This window comes from Cornus florida, unplaced genomic scaffold, assembly GCF_030987335.1.
Source record: "Cornus florida cultivar Cherokee Brave unplaced genomic scaffold, ASM3098733v1 CherokeeBrave_3.0.0_Hap2_Chr01, whole genome shotgun sequence".
NCBI classification, from domain to species: domain Eukaryota; kingdom Viridiplantae; phylum Streptophyta; class Magnoliopsida; order Cornales; family Cornaceae; genus Cornus; species Cornus florida.
Window position 1 is genome coordinate 73,090,308 of NW_026775571.1, and position 18,087 is coordinate 73,108,394.

The 18,087-nt window shown below is 33.3% G+C and overlaps 1 pseudogene; it reads right to left on the bottom strand.

Annotated features, from left to right (window-relative positions):
- Positions 1-2,184: 2,184 nt before the first annotated feature.
- On the bottom strand, positions 2,185-12,805 carry LOC132274651 (uncharacterized; annotated as a pseudogene).
- Between the last annotated feature and the right edge of the window lie 5,282 nt (positions 12,806-18,087).

Consider the following 18,087-nt stretch of genomic DNA (forward strand, 5'->3'; position numbering starts at 1 on the left):
TTTAATAGTCATGTTCTAAACTCTTCTGTATACTTTCTTTTTAATACAAATTCACAGTCACTATTTTTAGTTTTCAAATTTAATTCTTACTAATATCACTAATTACAACAATAAAAAGTAAATACAAAAATAAAAATAAAAATAAAAATAATAATAATAGTTCTCTAAAAATCACATCTCACCATTAAACAGAATTTTTGTTTTCTTTGAAAAAAAAAAAAATTGTTAAAAAATTGCATCAATCACTTAATTCTAAAGTCGTCATTGCCAAAGTAATAAGAGAAAAATAGATTAAATTGCATCAATCACTTGATGTTTGACAGCCAGGCAAATTATTGTTGTTTAAGACTGTCCCCTCTTGTACAGTTAGTAGATATCATCATTATGTCAACATTCACTCACATTAAACAGTCAGATTAATTGGACTACATATCATTTTTCATATTTAAATCATCATTTAAAAAACCATTCCAAATTGGTACAAAAAGAAAATGTTATTCCCTTGTAGAAATTATTAGATGATCATTGAACATCCATAACTTGATAATCTAGTTCAATCACTTTATAATATAGTATGGCGTATTTACTTGTGTGTGTTCACTTTTTTCAACCGGAGAGCTTGGATTTAAACTGGCAAGAGTAAATGGTCTAAATACTATCTAATAATTTTTCTTATAGACTTTTAAGTTTTTGTAATCTTATAATCATAAATAATTTTTTTAAGGAAAAGAAAAAACATATTAGTCTTTTATAACCCTCTCATATTACACTATCATCCGCACTAAATATAAATGTCATTGTCTATTAAAAGATAAAAACTTTATAGTTAAACTTGGATATTTCTTTTTTATAATAATCTTTTGGTTTGACAAAAATAGAGTATATATATATATATATATATATATAGAGAGAGAGAGAGAGAGAGAGAGAGAGAGAGGTTTTGAATTACCTTTTGATTCTGTGCACATAATAATCTTTCCTGTATCATATTGTTTTGAGCTTAAAAATTTGGGTTGGCCCAATCCATCTAGAGAAAAGTTCTATGGGTTGAAAATTTTGTTCTATATGGGCTTCGACTAGATCTAGTTTGGTCTAGAAAAAGTTCAATGGAGGCCTTACCCATAAGGTTGGGATTGGGTCTGGTCAGTTTTGTTCTATATAGGCTTGGACTAGATGTAAATAGATCTGGAAACAATTCAGGGGTTGGAATTGGGTCTGGTAAGTTTTGTTCTACATGGACTTGGAATATATCTAAATTTCTCTGGAAACAATTCAGGGGTTGGAATTGGGTCTGGTAAGTTTTGTTCTATATGGACTTGGAATATATCTAAATTGGTCTGGAAACAGTTCAATGGGTTGGAATTGGGTCGGGTAGTTTTGTTATATATGGGCTTGGACTAGATCTATATTGGTCTGTAAACAGTTCAACGGGTTGGGATTGGGTATGGTAAGTTTTGTTCCATGTGGGCTTGGACTAGATCTATATTGGTCTGGAAACAGTTCAATGGGTTGGGATTGGGTCTGGTAAGTTTTGTTCTATATGGGCTTGGACTAGATCTGTATTTGAAAAAAAAAAAAAAAAAAAAAAGGCAAAAACAAAATTAATATGGAAGAGGAGACAATTTGTGACAAAAAGGTAAGAGAAAAATAGATTAAATTTTTAATTTTTAAATAGCATGCATTTAGGGAATTAAAATTGTGATTTATTTTTATTATTTTTGAGTCAATGTTTTGTATGTCAATAGTGTAATTTTTAATTTCTTTTTCACATTTAAACAAATAAATAAAAAATGTCAACTTTAATATTAAGTCATAAATGCAATTTTCTGACCTTAATTATTATTTTTTTCAAAGAAAACAAAAATCTAATAGACGTGATTTCAAGATTTCTATTTTTATCTTTTTGCAAAATAATTTTCTTCCTCCACGATAAACAAGAGATCACTGCTCGCGCACACATATATACCTTCAATATAGTTTTCCCATGCAAAAAGTTGGGTCCCTTTGGAGATCACGGAAGAGATCCATGGGAAAATATATAGAATGTACTTTCAATCTGGGGCTACTATTGACTTGTCAAAAAAAAAAAAAAAAATCTGGGACTACTAATGTTCAGATTCTGCGGTTCACTCTGTTCAATCTCTCACATTTGAAAGCAATATAACAACATATATATATGGACCATTTGGAACAGAAAAGGGAAAATACTTCAAATTTCCATTCATAAATGGCAAAATTCTAGGATTCCGTGGAAGCCTCTTGTCGATCACTCACATTTCATAGCAGTAGTAAAAAATCATATGGAACCTTTCGGCACTGAAATAGGGAAATATTTCATGTTTGACCCCTCACCAGCTGCTAACAATACAGAAGGTCCGGTTATTGTCTTGATTCAATCGGTGCATGCTACCGGACTGGTGAGATGTTGTGCCATTCGGTGGCCAAGGCGGAGATCAATGGGATGATGGCATGTACAGTGGGGTGGCAATTGGGCGGGCTTTATGGAATGAAGTGTCCCATTCAAACTTGGGCCAGAGCACACATCATAGTAAACTATCCAGTTCCACAATAGGTCATGCCGGCAGATTGAAGAATGCCAAATAACAAGGACTGTTGCTCATTGCTCAATAAAGAAAACCACTCCCTTATACAATCAACAGGAAGAGATTTACTGACAGTTGCTGGAAACTCGATATTACTCTTAACGAGGTCTTCAAATTTGACAGGAAGAAGCCCGAGTAAAGCAGTTATGGCAGCAATTCGGATAGAAAGACCCAATTTTCTTGTAGAGTTCTGACATAAAAAACGAAGACAACCAAGAGCTCAAGTTTCCAACTCCAATGTCATCATATCCATTAGCATCAACTCCAAGCCTGCAAAGAAAATACATAATTATGTTTACATCTGCAAGATATAGAGCAAATGATAGCGAGTGAGAGGAATATGTAAAAATGACAAGGCTAAACAGATAGAACATCAAAAAATTGTAAGCTTAGCCTAGACCATTTAAGTGCAGCTAAACTCGCTCAATCTTACTATATTTTCCTCCATTTAGTACCACATAGATAAAATACATTCTTTTCCAATGGACTACCTCTATCAGAGTTGAGCCCCCCACCTTGTTCATTGAAAGTGACGGGATTCAACTGAGTAACAAGGACCACAGCATCTCTAAGACAATGGTTTCATCAAATATAAGTCAACATGTCCTTCCTGGCTGCCTCAGATGCATCCGTGTGGTAATTCTTAAACCTAACAACAATATGGGCAGTGGGATCATCTTCCAAAATTACTCCCTATTTATTTATTGGTCTTTATATTAAACAGGACTTAGATCTCAACTGAATCTTGCCCACGTAACAATCCAATTAATTTTTTTTGTTTTCCTTTTTCCCTTTTATTTATTTATTTTTTGGCATCTCACTTTGAAATATGGAACATTGGGTATAAAGCCATGAATCTCAACCAAATAATTCCAGCATTGCCTGATAGGTGATAAACATGAGGATGTGTATATAATAAGTCTTAAAGTAGCCACTTTGTACAAAATTGTTATGACAAAAGCAGCAAACCCAAGCAACAATCACGAAACATGATAGAAAAGTAAACACACCACACACTAAGAACACAACGATTTATACGTGGTTCTGCAAAACCTATGTCCATGGTGGAGATCCGGCGAAAGTCTTCACTGTGTAATATTGGAGATTACAAGTTTCAGCCCCTCACTCTCTTTCTACACGATTTTCAATGTCTCTTGCTCTATCCACTCCAAACCCTAAACGCCCTCATAAATCGGACTACAAGAGATTACTAATTAGGGTCCATAAACCACAAGCAAAAACGGGTAAAAAATTCCCTCGGGGCAAGCCCCCCGAACCACCAAAGCTTTGAAGGGCTTGGGCCCACACAAAGCTCATCCAACAGGTCAAAAGTGGGCTGAAATGCGACCTGGCACCAAATTTGGGCCACAACATCACAGAAATTAAGCCAAATGTCAGGTCTCTCTCTAGTTTTCACCTCCTAAAAGCCCACCTAGGTGGGACACATACACAGTACTAGACTATAAATATATTACAAATTTGATAAGCTTGCTAAAATCTTCCTAAATTTGTCATTTTCTTGTATCACTTAGCCATGTAGCGACTTTGATCTTCAGAAAGTTCCTAAGTATTGAGAACACCACCCCGCCCAAACTGTTGCAGTCACAAGGAAGATGCTTAGATACCAAATAGAACCACCACCCGAAAGGGGTGTTATAGGAAAAGTATAAAAAAAATTGAAACAAGAAGCTATTTTGTTACTTGGGTGGATAATCATCCACCCAAACCGCCATGAGGGTAATTAGTCTACTAATAATTGGATCTTTTTTTGACAAGGAGGATTGGATTTAATTCTGGATTTTTTTTTGACATGGAGGATTGGATTTAATTCTCCTTTGTCAAAAGCAAGTAATTACGATTCTTTATATCGACACCTCACAGCCACCCAACTTTCCTAATACATAAGCCCCACTATCGCTCAGCTCAACAAGCATTAATCCTAACTATTTAGGTCAGTTGCATGGATACGCCATCTCCAATTGACTTTTGTAAAGGCGTAATCTTGATTAAATAAAAAATAGTCATGTCATTTCTCAGAACCTTATCAATGATCTTTTTGGCCTTCCACATGTCCTTTTTTGGCACCTTCGGCTTGGACCAAATCACTCTTCTATGTTGTTGCATAAGTTGGACTATACTGTACATGCCAAAATGAATTTCCCAGACCCACTAGATTCACCAATTAAAACTGTCACCAGCTAACAACATACACAACAACAACATGCCTACTAAGCCCATCATTACGTAATCCAAAAGCGTAAATACTCAACTCAGATTCTTGATGCAAGCCTACTATTATTAGAAATTTCACTGATTCTCTCCTCCCACAGTTCTCAACTAGTTACATCTCCACAACATGTGTTCTTGATTTAAATCATCTATATCTAGTTGATACACACATTCTTACATCGCTCAGGACCACATCATATGCTTTTCATAAGTAAACAAATACACTGAGCAGGTCCTTTTTCAGTGTGCTCTATATTTTTTTTATCAATCACCTTAGTAAATGAATCCCGCATATGATCAATCACATTTAGTGGGAAAAATCCTAAATAAGCCATAATAACAAAGTACATAGAACCATTACCAACCCATCACCAAATGAGTGCTCTTCACAGTTTTCCTTTTTAATAATTAATGCACAAATAATTTTACTAAATTATGCTTAGGTTCTGAAAACTTCCCCACATCAATAATATTAACTTGGAATTGGAAAGAGACAATGTATTAAATGCATATCCCCTTAAAAAGTTGGAATTCCCCCAAAAAAAAAAAAAAATATTAATAATAATAAAAATTTGTGAAGGAGAGAATAAATTATTTCAGGAACATATATCAGCCCCAAACCAGAATGCCAAGTTGACCATGTTCCTTAAGCAGATAACAATAATATGTTCCAAACAATATCATTCATTGCTTATATTGCAATAAAGCAATAACATAATTAATTTGTGAAGAAGATGATAAATTATTTCGGGACAAACAATATCATTCATTTATTAAATTTCAATAAAGCAATAACAAATTTTTTACCTTCCCAGATGACCAAGAAGAATTAAAATAGCAGCTGAATAATTTTCTGGGATGCATGATTCCAACTTTTTTAACAGCGGCGAAACGATGTTGTTGCATGTCCAATCCCAGCTCTGCATGGCAAGAAATAGAAAAAAGTAGGTAATAGGTCAGAATAATTCTCCTAGAATACGTTGTACAAGAACACGAAATGAAAATAAAAACCAAATTAAAGAGTTGCAGTTGCTATTGAAAATAATACTTGTGAAAAGGCCAAATTGTAATATGAGGATTGATCCTATATTAATTCTCCACCTAATGACCCATTATAACAGATATTTTGCCATACGTTAAATATATTTTTCCTTGAAGTGAAAATAAATCATTTTAATTAACTTACAAGTTACAGCTACCAAGCATTTCATTTTTCACCTTGCTTTCCCTGTGAGACTCAAAACCCAACTGAATGTTTTAAAACCAGGAACACCAAAAAAATTAAAAAATTCCCAGGAAAATTAGAATTTAAAAATAAAATCCAATTTCGGGAAAATTTCATTGGAAAATAACACCCTGATTACAGGGCCGCCAAATCAAGTCAGAAAAGGCATCATCCAATGCACACTTACCCAACATAACAACTGATAATCAGAATGAAACATGACAAAGCATAATGTACACCCAGAAAAGTTTAAACTCGTACCATCTTGCATGATACCAGCTCAACTAGGGACAGGATATCACTCAAGTGGCACAAAGTCTCACCAAGGACAGAATTGATTGAGTAGTGAGCAACCCAGATTTATTTAGACAACAGCATAAGTTGCAGTTCATATAAAGGTCAGAATGGACTTCTTCATGACCTGAATTTTGTCCAGCTTTCTCCTCGATGGAAATGGCTTCAGATTTTGAAAATTTGACTGATTGCATCAGATCTTGATGCATGGAACCGGAAAAGGTGAAGTTCTGAAACTTTTCCAAGAGCAGTGAAACAACAGTATCCATGGAAACTGCACCCTTGGAAAAAGGGCATTTGGTACAAGAAGGAAATCCAGCCCGGACCTCCGTAAGAGATGGAAGACCGCAAGCAGAATCACTCGGTAAAGTTGCTCTCTCAAAAAACATAACTAAAGATTTCAACACAGTCATTAATAAACTGTAGTTGTCAAGACTAAAATACTTAGATCCACAGATATGAGCAAAAACATGAAGAACAGTCAGCATCAACGAAGCATCAAACTTCTGCATCCTCAAAATGTTGTATGAAGCCTCACATATAAAACCCATGTGGTCAACTGCTGCACATATTGATGCTAATACAATGCCCCCAGCAACCAACTGGTGAGTCGAAGCTGTTTCAGAGGACAAGACTATATCCGTACCATTCAGAAGGATGCTGACTTTTGAATTACAAACAACTGATAAATCAGAATCCACATCACTATACACAAGAACTTTTTGATCTATAAGAAAATCCTCAATGAGTGTAAGCAGATCATCCAAGTGGCATAATTCTGCAAACATGCTTCTTTTCTCCACATCAGACATCACTACACATCGAGAGCATTATAAATTCAAGTGAAAATAATGAAAGATTAATTATCCGGATAAAATATTACAAAAATTAACAATCATCCAATAACCGAACAAACCTGCACTAATTTCTTCAGCAAAAGAATCTAAGAAGTGGACAGCACCACTCTTTAGGAAGTTTCCAAGGTTCCCCAAAGCAATCCCAGAGAAATTGTTCAAAAGCAGTGAAAAGAAAACACAAACCTTCTCCCTGGAAACGATTAACAGAAAACAAAACCAATAAAGAAACAAAATCAATTAGCACCTACTACCATCATCCCCTAGAGCACAATATTTATATGGTAATTGTTTCACCAACTAACAACCACAGTAGAAAATCAATATCAAGTAACAGTCACGATAGCACTGAAGTCTACAAAATAGATAATAACTCCACAAGATAACTGGTTTACCTACTAGAATTTGAATGAATCACCTACCTGGGTAAAAGATCTTTAATCTCAAGAAGAGCAGACAAAATCTTTTGCACCACCTGAGCTGACTGTGATACCATAAAGCACTGAACCATACACGTTCTGGTGGCACAAAATATCCTAGAAATGCTGCATCTGTCCTTGATATCTGAAACCACAACATAAAATTTGGGAAGATTATCACTTGCAAATCTAAGTTCACTTTCATGTGAAATCTTTGGCTCCTTATTTTCAGACATAGTTGCATTTGACATCCCCAACTCAGCACCTGAGTCCCAAATCTGGCAAACAGAAGCATCGCCCACATACACAATGTTATGTTTACAATTATCACAATTCTCTGAGCCCTCAAAAGACTTATCGAAACCATCACTCATATGCAATAAGGGAGAAGTCCCACAGGTACCATTAGATTTGAACTTATTGGAATCAATCTCCACATTGATGACATCAAAGCCGCAAGAAGGCACCAGATTGTCCTTTTCACTAGAAAATCCCCCATACGAACTGCCATCTACTGACCACATAGAGTTGTCAACTACAAATGCCTCGTTACTTTTAAATTCAATTTCAGGAAGAGTAGGTGATAATGGAATTTCAGTTGCTACACGGTAACATTCTTCGTCAACAGCACCATCCTAGTCGAGCAATTTCATATAGGCCCCATTAGCAACATTCTCAAAATTTCCCCATATTTCCTGATTGTTCTCAGCATTATCAAGTATACCATCCATGCATGTCTGAGCACCTCCTGTTAACTTATTGGAGCATGGGGAAGCTTCGGCACAAATATTACCATCTTCAGTGCCATCCTTTTGCCCATCTGATTCATGCCAATAATGCATATTTAATTCCTTGCCAGAAGATGCCTTTCTCTTCTTGTAAGAAATGTCCTTAGCATATAAATTGCCTTGTGGGTTAGCTACCAAGAACCTTTCCTCTTCCAAGGCTCTATCCATTTGACTATTTAACATACATTTCAACACAGAACATTTCTCTTCTTTCTGCAGATGCAACTTCTAGGCTCAGAATACATATGTTCAACAGATTCAACTGCATCAAGGATTATCTTTCTCTTCTTACCTTGGCCAACCTTCCTCCCAGCAGAATCTACGTTACTGGGGCTTCCAACACTATTTTCAAACACCATTGCAAGATTTCCATTGAACCTCAGCTCCATAACGTCACCAGATATACTGGAAATAGATGGCTGTAAATTTGATTTCTCTTCAGAATAATTAGCTGATGTAGTGAGAGAAGAACTCCATCTTTCCTGTGAGCCCATCAACGGCCTATCAGAAAACGATGCCATGCTGGAATTTATGGCGGAACTCTGTAAGAATTTTTTGTTAGAACCTCTAAGCAGAGGCTCCAATTTAGAATCAGTACCTGAGATGGATTGACTACAGGTCCCTCCAGAAATAGGGAGCAATGGTGCAGCACATTCTACGGTTTCCTTGACAGAGGCATCTACTTTTCTGCAACTAGACTTTACAATCTCATTTTCAACACAATGTTTCATCTGACATGGTTCTATAGCAAAAGATTTCTTCAAATTTAAGCTTTGCGTATTAGAGAGGCTGCCAGTCTGCAAATAACACAAAATTTTCAGCAAACAAATCATTAAGGAGATTGTCTATGCTTTGCATTACACATAAGAAATGATCTAACCAACAGGCCAGCGGTACCAGACCCCTACTTACCAAAGGGAGGTCAGGGGTTCAAGCCTCCGTGGAGGCATGTGTGTGTGAGTACCAACTAAGAATAAAAAAATAAAGAAGAAAGAAATGATCTATGATGCAATCTAGTAGTGTTAGCTCTAACAGGCTTTTATCACCCACCGGGTTATTAAACAAAACAGCCATCAGGAGAATACCTAAGTTAAAGTGTACTTACAGCAAAACTTGCTTCTGAGTAAAAATCAACCAGTATAGGTTGCAATAACAAACATCAGAAACCTGTATGCTCTTTTTTCATAGAAAAATGCCATCACCAAAACACCAAACTAATCAATAATATTCCAATTCAGAAAAAATACATAAGAGCTTTAAAAAAATAATAAGAAAAAGGGAGACTAACCTTTGCCAGATCATCTATGCCTTCATCACTGTGCAAGAAGTTCTTATCTAGTATCTCCAGGCGAAGTGAAAATTGAACTAATTCCTGTTTTAAGCAGCTCAGTTCTTGTCGTAGAATATTATTACGACCCATTTCCAGTTTCGCCACTTGTTTGGCATGCTTTACTTGCATCTTTTCAAACCTCAATTGCTTTTTCAGCAGCTTCCTTTTAGCAGTTTCAGCATTCACAATTCTATCAGGTGGTTTGACATGAGCCTCAACCAATGTTTTAGAAGACTGAAATTCAAATATCTCCTTCTGCAGTTCCTTTATCCTTCTTTCATTATCTTCTAACTGTAGAGCTAACTGATCAGCACGATGCTTTTCTTCCATGGCCTTCTTTCTATTCTCCTCTGCAACCTTTCCCAGCTTTTCTGCGTTGCTCATCTCTGAACCCGCATGTTTTTTCTCTCTAGTTGCAATCTGCTTTCTTTCCCAAGCATTTTGCTTGCCTTTTCAGTATCAACACTCGTCTGTTTATCACGTAAGCAAGCAGCAGCTTCAACCAATTTTCTGGAGGATACACGTTCATATATCTCCTTCTGTAGTTTCTCAATCTCTCGTTTATGCTCTTCCAACTGCTGAGACAACTTATCAGCATGACATTTTTCATCCATTTCCATCTTCCTATTCATTTCTGCAAGCTTCCTTTGCTCTTCTGCCTTGGCCATCTCCAAATCTGCACATTTTTTCTCTTTGATTGTCTTTTGTCTTTCTACCTCAAGCTTCTTCCTTGCCTCTTCAGACTTACGTGTCTCCAGAACCAATTTTGATCTCATTTCATCGGCTTCACCATTTAACGTCTCCAACCGAAGTCTGTTTTCCTCAGCCTTTTCTCTTTCGATATTGGCAAATCTCTTATCCTCATCAGCCCTACTTTTCTCTTCTTTTACACTTTTCTGTGCTTCATTAGCTTTCTTCTTCGCTGCCTCAGCTTTCTTCCTCTCAATCTGCCCTCGTTCTCTCTTTAGCAAGAACCTCCTTGAGTTGAATTATTTCTGTTTCCCCTTCTGAAACATGCGTTTCAAGAAGCATTATTTCCCTTTCCATAGCTTGACCTTGTGGGCCTGCTTTTTGCAGCAATAAAAGAATCTCAGACTTCAGAGCAGAAATCTCATTCTCCAAAGAAACTCGAATAGCCGATTCTTTTGCTTTCTCATCTGTTAAAATTTCTGCCAGAAGTCTTTCTTCTTCTGTCACTGGTAAATGAAATATAAAAAAAAACAATGATGTTATTCACTTATTCATCTATTTGTATAAATATATTTCTGTGTGTGTGTTTATATATGAAAAAAAAATGAAACACAAACATGCACCTTGAAATAAAAAGCCAAACATGTCTAGATTGAATCATTGAAGTGAAATTCAACCAAAAAATAAATGGTCTCAACGAGGTACTCCAGCAGAAGCCTTTCCTGGGGATGCACACCCATCTGAGTGCATGTGCATTCTTATCAAATTCATATCAAGCTATATATTATGTATGATATATATATATATATATATAAGAAGATCTTCCAGGTTTGCCATGGAACCATCAGGAAGCTATAAATAGAGGTTCTCCATTTTGGGGAAGAATGATATCAAGTATCAACAGGGACGGACCCAGCATGGGACTAGGGGGGGGCGGATGCCGCCTCTGAATTTTTAATATTTTCATTTTATATCCTAATTTTTTTGAAATTTATGAAAATGCCCCCCCAAAAATTACAATTCGCCCCCACTGGATTCTTTTTTTTCAGCATTTTATACTTCAAATTTTGATAATTTATGAAGATGCCACCACTATAATTATAATTTGCCCCACTGATTTTTTTTTTTCATTTTATACTTAAAATTTTTTAAAATTTATGAAAAAAACCCCATTAAAATTACAAAAATGAACCCATCATATAATCTTGTACCCACAAATTAAAAATTCGCCCCCCCTCACCAAATTTTCTGGGTCCGTCACTGAGTATCAACTCAATAGTGGTTTGCAAGCAAGTGATCATCCCAAGTACAGTGGAGATTTCACCCTCTGAATGGAGAATCATGATTCAACGAGGCACTAACACAGTCTCACAAAGAGAAACCTAGAATGATGAATCTGAGGTGGACCATCTGACTGAAATGGCTACTATTCGAACTTTGTTTGACCAGCCCTTCTACTTAAATGCATTATTCTATTTCCGTATTTTTTTTTTCCCTTAAGAAAAATAATTTGCATTTTGCTTTGTCATCCCATTATGATGTCTTCTAGGGGTCCTCTTCATGTACTTGCCTACAATTTTCGCATTCTTTTTTCTCTTCCATACCAACTTCTTATTTCCCATCAAATACATGTTAGCTAGTTAAACTCTAAAACAGAAAACTAAAAAAATTAAAAAATTAAAAAAATCTATAAAAATGACAAGATTAAGGTAGAGTAGGAACTAGGAACAGTGGTTAAATTCAAGTCGGGAGCTTTAATAGAGTAGGCTTAGGGGTTTAATTTTAACTCTTGCTTAAAAAAATGGCTACAATTTACAACAAATATAATTACATTCATTCTTACCTTTCTTCAAATTGCGATTCTCAGCTTCAGATTTTTCAAGTTGTTGCTCATAAATGCTCACAGCTTGCCAAAGAGCCTTAAGTTGCTCATTCAATCTTGAGCATTTCTCTTTCCACTGCATACATAATATTTATTTATAAGTAATAACACCCGTGAATATATAAATAATATTGTGTGACAAAAAAAGACACGAAGAACATACCACCGCACAGCAGAGATCCACGGATTCGTCTTTCAGCACTTCATTTGCGGCCATCGCTGCAAGAATACGAAGTAAAAGGAACAATTAGGGTACGGAAGACGAAACAAAAACAAGTAAATAGAATCAAACCACGAATTACTCCTTACAGAAAAATGAATCGCTTCAAAAAATGGACACTGTCTTCTCTCTGGTTTCCTTCTACTAAACCCTAGTTGTTGTTTTTTTTTTTTTTTTTTTTTTTTTTGTGTAAATCCTGTTTTTGAACAATTTCAATCTTCCAAAGCATATAAACCTAGAAGCGTTTTGGATTCCAACGATGTAAGAAATCGGAGACATTTTAGTTCGGCCCAAAGTGGCCCAAACTAATTTCCCTTGGGCCCATTTTCTTTAATTTTATTTAAAATTTTATTCTAACCCATTTTTTCAAATGGGTCAAGTTCATAAAACACATTTGCGCAGTAAAGTTTGTTAAAAATACTTCTATAATTTTAAAATGGTGTGAAAACACTCCTTAATCGAAAATGTGACATAAAATAATGTTGTAATATTCGTTTTTTATTCCAAAGGTTGTGTATGCTGATAATCTTTCATAATATATGGTGCCATGTATACTGTAACCCACTTTTAAAGATTTTCACTTGCCTTTTTGAAAAAAAAAAATTCCCTCTATATATTTTCGCTAACAATGCATGATTCTCTCTTTATATATATATATATATATATATTGTTGTCACAATTGTCAAAATAATGTACAATATCAATATGCCATATGGAATAAAAACTTCTGTTCCTTTTATAATTATAAAAAAGAAAAAAATATATTCCCAATTAAATTTTAATATACTTATCAGTTTTCATTAAATATATAATTAAAAAATTAAATTAAAGATACTTATTCATTATATTTAAATATACATTTCATTTTTTAAACTTTAAAATTTACAATAAATTTTCACAAATATATATATATATAAAATTCTTTACATAACAACAAATGAGTATTCAATTTTTATTTAAAAAAAAAAAAAACAACAAATGGATGTTCAATCGCTTATTATTATCATACTATTCAAATCGTGATAAAACTATATTAAGATCAAAAGATTTAAAACAATAATAGTTTATAAAATGCAGAAAACACTCATATAATATATTTACAGTGTTTGTCACAACCCTTTGTGTATTACATGACTATTTTTGTCATTTCATAAAATGATATATTTTTAAATAATATGTAAAATGTGTATATAATGGAAATTTAATCAAACTATAAATTAAATGTGTTAGGAGGAACCTATTTACACCAAATTATTTATGGGTGTTTTTTACACATAAAGAATGTGATACGCACTATAAACATACTATAGGGGTGTTTTATGCAATTAACCTTTTTAAAAATTAAAATTAAAGAAAATTATTTATAAGGGACATTTAGTTTCAAATTACAATTCCAAACAAATAACTGAAACAAAAATCCATCCCATATATATATATATATCCAATAAATCACGCATCAAAACAATATCAATCATAGGATTAACCAATTTCTAGAAACATAGAGATAAAGAGGAGAGAGTACATAGAGAACAAGAATTGAACAACCTCACTGGAGAACTAAAACATAACATATTAGAATTGATAAATTTCAAATCACACAATACCTAAACAGAGAAGTGTGAACCACAAATTCCAAAAGAAGAAAATCAATCGATTGATAAATAAAAATTCAACAGAAAATAGATTAATTGATCTGCGGAAACAGAAGTGAAACCCTCCAGCGTTGAGATTAGACAGAAAATTATTTATAAAGAAAATTTAGTTTTAAATTGTATTAACTCTCTAAGAAATTACTGAAAATATATGGTCCACTATGGTCACGTGGTGTGTAAATAGGAGCTATGAGGTACTTAATAATTGCATTTGTGTATATTAATGAACGAAATAAAGTATACTCCGTATATATCAAATGGTTCTGCAATTTTAAGCGCTTTAATGAAACTTTTTATGAAAAAAAATTTAAAAAATAAAGAAATGATTCTACAACTTTAAGGCTTTAATGAGAGTTTTTATGAAAAAAAAATATATTAATAAATAAAGAAATGAGCTCACTTTTAAAATAACGAGCAAAAGAGTACGTACAAATGCACATGATGTAAATCCAAGTAATTAATAAAATTATAATAAATAAATAAATAAAATTATTTGATATGTGATTAAGAAAATCTTGATAAACTGTAATTATTTGATTTGATGCTTTTCAATGTGAAATAAGGAATATGAAAATATATCTTCATATGTCATCTATATCACAAATGAGCTTCTATTTTTAATTTGCGTTTTTGTTACTTGGATTAAATATTTTTTTAGTTTTATCACACTTCCATCCATAATCATATATTCTATGTAGATTTATCTCGATATCTTAGTAGAGCAATTCTCATATATTTTTACGTTAAAATATTTTAAGTGATCATCATGCCAAGCGAAAAGATATCTTATTTCACTTATTGGGTTTTAAACTCAAACCCATGTATATGTATATTAAGATATATTGTAAAATATAGATTTTAATCAAATATATATATATATAATTATCATTTTGTAATCCACATGGATCAAGCACAAAAGAATAACCTTTCAGCATTTTGCATTGTAAAAAAGAACTTCTTTCTATAGCATTATAACATCTTTTGTTAAGACTTTCCTTTCGTAGACTCAAGTTTCTCGAGATGAACTAACTTTTAAAAAATAAATATACTGGAGAAAGAAAAAAGAAAAAAATAGTAATCCAAAACTCACAGACACAAGTTGACATATAAATACCATCTAAATTTTCCAAGAAACGAAACCAAGGAAGATTAATTAAGCAAAAATATTTTAAAAATTGAATTGACAAATGCAAATCAAATGAAAACCAAAACAATTGAAAGATCTGGATAACAAGAATAGCGAAACTCAAGTCCTCATTAAGAAAAAAAAAAAAAAAGGGGGAAGAAGAAGAAGAAGAAGGGTACATGTAATCCAAAGGAATAATACAACAAAATACTCATATTCAAATAGGTACTTCGATTAACATGAGTTTGTTACTTTGTTGAATGAAACCTAACAATCCTTTTAATCATCAATATATATGCCTAATATTAAAACAATTTAATATGAGTTCATCAGTATGAGTTAAATTGAGTAGAGGATTCAAAACAAGCAAATAACTTAACCAAACTAATTGATGCTCCTGATTTGTTCCACATGAATTCTCATCCTCACTACCAAAGCTAATTAATGAAAAATGCTTCTTGATACTACTTCTTCTTGTGATCCCCTACTTGTAATGCTCTTATTGACCTCTAATCTTGCTGCTCTCTCAATATTGGAGCTTGATCTTGTAATTTTTACCTCTATATTTATATAATAGACCGGTCTTTATGTTGTTGTTCAAAATTTTAAGAGACGTCATATACTATTAATGGTTGGAAATTTCAAGAGTTACAAAAGTTTTGTATTAAACAAGAAAATAATAAGCTTTTAATGAAATTTAAGGTTGAAAATTCCAAGGAGGTTATACACACGTTTTGTCGTCTACTTTTAATGACAATTTTTTAGGTTGAAAATCCTAAAAGTTATCAACCATTACAAAAATGAAATGAAATTCAAGTAATTAATGTCCACTAATACTTTTTAATGAAATTGGATTTAATGTAAAGTGAAAAAAAAAAAAAAAAAAAGAGAGTTAAGAAATACCTTGGTTGGAGATTTCAAGTATCAAAATAAAAATAATACAGTTTTAATAAAATTTAAAACTGATTCTTGAATTTTTTTGTTATGAATATATTTTTTTCCATTAATATTATCTCATGATTCTCACAGATCCAAGGGTGGGCGAAGTTGGGCTTCAGCCCACCCCAATTTTTTTTTTAACCATACTACTTTAAGCCCAGCCCAAAAGAAGAAATCAAAAAAATTAGTAATGGTAGCCAAGTCCAAAGTTAGCCAGTCCAAAATTAGTCCACCCCATTCAGAAAGGCTGGATCCACCCTTGTATATACATTTATATATATTCTTATCTATACTATTAATAGTACATATATGTGGTATATATATATGTGTGCCTTGCGTTTGTTTTATTTTTTTTCTTGTTTTTTGTTTATAATAATAAATTATGTATAAATCATTATGTGTTCTGAATCACTTTTTAGAATAATATTTTTTATGCCATTAAAGTTCTATTAAAGTGGTTTAAATGTATATACGCTACAAAAATAAATCAAAATTGTTAAGAAATTATCTACACTTTTAGAATAGTATAGATATAGATATAGATAATATTAAATTATATATGAATTCTTATGTGTTCTGAATCACTTTTAGAATAATATTTTTTATGCCATTAAAGTGCTTTATTGTTTCTAAATTCAATTAATAACAATCATTGTAATTTAATTTCACAAATTGAAAGCAATCTTATTGTAAAATTGTAAAACAAATGCTTAATAAACCAATAATATTACACCATTCCCAATTCTATTTCAAATAAATTGTCCAACAAAAATAAAGAAAAAACTTGTACTCGGGAAGGCAACATACAGGTACATACATGTCCACTGAAATACCCTTTTACCCTTGTGTGTGGCTTTTAACAACAATTGTGAAAAACACATCCTTTAATCTTGTAATAAATCTCCCTTTGTGACTTTGTAACCACAATTGAAACAAATGTATCCTTTAATCTTTTCTCCACATTTGTAACCAAAATAGGTTTTACATCTGCATTTATTAGAAACAATACAAAACTTAAGATCCATCATTATTACATGAACCAACAAAAATATAAATTTAGCTCTTTTAAATATATGTATGTGTGTGTGTATATAATGTAGGCGTGGATCATAGACAGTGGATGGGTGTTTTAGGATATTTTGATTTGCTTTACAATATTTTGGTGCATGGTTTTTCAATGGATCGCAAAGATTGGGGATGTGTTCTTAGTGCAGGTAGTAAATCAATTGATGGCGAACAATTGGCACCATCTCTTTCCTCTCCGTTTCATCCTCCGATGATCAAGGGTGAATCCCAACCCTCCTCTTTACTGGTGAGCTGGACTTTTTTCTCGTTGAGATTTTTTGATTCCATTCACCGGCGATAAGGTTGCGTGGATTCATCCCATTGCCAGCTAGCGATCACATTATATGACCTCATGCTTACGTCTATGGCATACTTGCGTATTGAGCAAGTTCAGTTTGGGATTGAATCTGATAGATGATTTGAGAGTGTAGTGGTTGAATCCTAACCGAATGTGCAATATTAGTTGTGTTAGGCTACGCCCAAAGGCTTCGTACAACTTTAGTTAGGCCTTAGCCAGCTGGCTTCATTTAGTCCACGGAAAGAAATAATATTACAATAGTATTTTAGTCAAAGTTTGTGTGTTCCTTGAGGTGCCACGTCTACTCAATGTTTTGGTTAGCTAGGTCGGTGGGGCTATCATATAGGTTTGTTGATCAGATAAGACAAGTCTTGAGCTCACAGTTGATCAATGACCAACACAATGGCCAGTGTAAATATGGTGCCTTCTTGTGTCATATATCCTGTATCAGCGCCCTTCTGGGGAGAATTATG